Here is a 2771-nt window from a genome sequence, read left to right on the forward strand (position 1 = left end):
AAAGGAAATTAAACATTCTATACAGTAGTACATTCCACAATTTTCTTTGGGTTTGTCCTTTTGCTTTAAATTATTATTTCTTTTTCTTGTTAAAGGGACTGTTTTTCTTTTGTTTCTCTACATCATAAAGTATCTCTAAAGTATCATAGAAATCCAGAGTGATTACACACCATTTAACTGGTTGGTTTTTTTGGTTTTTTTTTATTAATAAGCTTGGCTGACTAAGACTGATCTGCTAATTATACCAGAGTAGAAGAATTAGTGATGCTTGACGGGAAGAGTCAGGCTGCATGTCCTGAAAAAGAGTTTGTGTTGATAATGACATTTCCTTGCACAGCTCTACTTTAAAGTCAAATCAATTTAAGGATGTAGAGTCTTGTAAAATGTTTTACACTCTTCAATTTATTTCATAATTAGTCACAGAACAACAAGACATTTGAAAATATTTTAATAGGATCGTATGTGATGCATCATGATAAGATGCATATTTATCATGTGAGCATGAGGAAATGTTCTTTACTGCCTCTGTTATTATAAACAGCTGTGTGTACACTTTGTGATCACAGGTCGGGTCGCACTATTATTTACTGGTCCATGTGATCCCGGTTGGGTTTTAAATGGGGATAATTTCGGGTAACGGGTCCGGGCGGATACAGTTTTGAATATTCAGACCCATGCAGGACTCTGGAACTAACAATACCGAAGAATGGAGTTTGAATGAAGCAGAACGATGAAAAGTGGTTCCTATGTCCTCCAGCAGTCTAAGCCTATAGCAGTATAACTATAGAGATAACTTAGGACAACCCGAGCCACTCTAACTGTAAGCTTGATCAAAAAAGGAAAGTTCTAAGCCTACCCTTAAAAGTAGACGGGTTGTCTGCCTCACGGACTAAAACTGGTAGTTGGTTCCAAAGGAGAGGAGCCTGATAACTAAAAGATCTGCCTCCCATTCTACTTTTAGAAATTCTAGGAACCACTAGTAAACCTGATGATTGAGAGGGAAGTGCTCTGTTGCGGATATATGGAACAATTACATTTCTGATAAACGATGGGGCTTTGATATTTAAGGCTTTGTATGTGAGAAGGAGGATTATAATTTCTATTTTGGATTTAACAGGAAGCCAATGAAGGTAAGATAAAATAGGAGAAACAAGATCCCTTTTTAATTCTTTTTTAAAATTTCATCAGAACTTTGGCTGCAGCTTTTTAGGTCGGATGAAGGCTTTAAACTACAGTTTGTGGACTTCTTGACAGTAAAGAATTACAATAGTCCGGCCTTGAAGTAACAAATGTATGGACTAGTTTCTTAGCATCACCCCTGGACAGGATATTTCAAATTTTTGCAATATTCCAGAAATGAATAAAAGCAATTCTAGAACTCTCTCTTTAATATTGGATTTAAATGACCGGTCCTGAAACCTAACCCTTAGATTTTTTTAGTTTATTATATGAGATTAATTTAACCCTGTAATGCCAAATGTATCATATTTGATACATACGGTTTCTAAAATGTTTTGCGTCTGAAACCTTTTGCATAATTTATTGTTAAAAACTTTGCTTAAAATCCTATTGTACACAATCAGATATCCCTGATAACAGAGGGCAGAAGACTACACAAAAAATAATCTGGACTTATCGCATAATAATAAATTATTATTATCAAAAATGTATTTTTTGTTTTTTCTTTTTACATATTTTGTTAAAAGGCCAAATAAGGACTTCAAACCAAAAAAAAGTAATTTTCTGCTTTGTTTTATTCTTGGATTGGGCTTTAAAGGGTTAATCCCATCCAAATGAAGTGACTAACTAATCAGCTTCTCTTTCAGTGATTCTGGTACAAATAATATCATTTCTGTTTTGTCTGCATTCAGAAGCAGAAAGTTTCGGACTAATGGGCTCTATGCACAACTCCACTACTTATTGAACTTAAGGGGGCTCTTTTGTTTCCTTTCTTTTTCTACTGGATGAACTGATGAATCCAGGTTGCCTGACCTCAGTAACCATGACCAGACACACCTGGATTCAGCAGTTCACCCAGTAATGAAAAGCAGGAAACAAAGAAGGAAGTAGTGGAGTTGGGCATAGATCCCATGGGGTGTGTTTTATTTCAGCGGCTGCATCCTTCAAGGACCCGGTCTACCTGGACTGGATCCTTTGAGGTCAGTGAACTTAAGGAGGCCGGAAGAGTTCGGCTATGGATTCAAACAGGTCCAGGCTTCTCCGGCTTTCACCGCCTGTACCCTCTGTCCCCGAGGAACTATGACATTTGACACATAAAGCAGACAAAGAATGGATACCGAATTTCTAACTACTGTTCTGTGTGCTAATTACATTTTTGAGGAGCTTCAGCAGCGGCACCATCGTCGCACAGCATAGTAATGGAATCTGTGCTTAAATGCAGCCAAACCCCTTTGCACAGGGACAGATAAAACCTTTCAATAAACCAAACATCACCTGCCACACGTCTGACTCAATAACCATTTAAAATAACTATTTTAATTAATTTCAGATGGAAATGTTCACATACTTGTATTATATTAAACAGCACTTACAATACGCACTGCCTTTCTGCGGCATTTCCCTTTTTCCTCTGAGCACGGAGCAGCTGGCTTGCTTGGACTTTCAATGAATCACGGGTTACCCAGGGCTACATATGAAAGACCGGATCCGTCCTTCAACACGGGCAAAAAAGAAAGCTGCATTTGTCAGCCGCATATCTAGGGCTGAGTCAGAACGTATACCCTAAACCAGGCAACCCCAAACTCGATCCT

The sequence above is a fragment of the Cyprinodon variegatus genome, unplaced genomic scaffold (assembly GCF_000732505.1).
Source record: "Cyprinodon variegatus isolate N-32 unplaced genomic scaffold, C_variegatus-1.0 Scaffold1490, whole genome shotgun sequence".
NCBI lineage: Eukaryota > Metazoa > Chordata > Actinopteri > Cyprinodontiformes > Cyprinodontidae > Cyprinodon > Cyprinodon variegatus.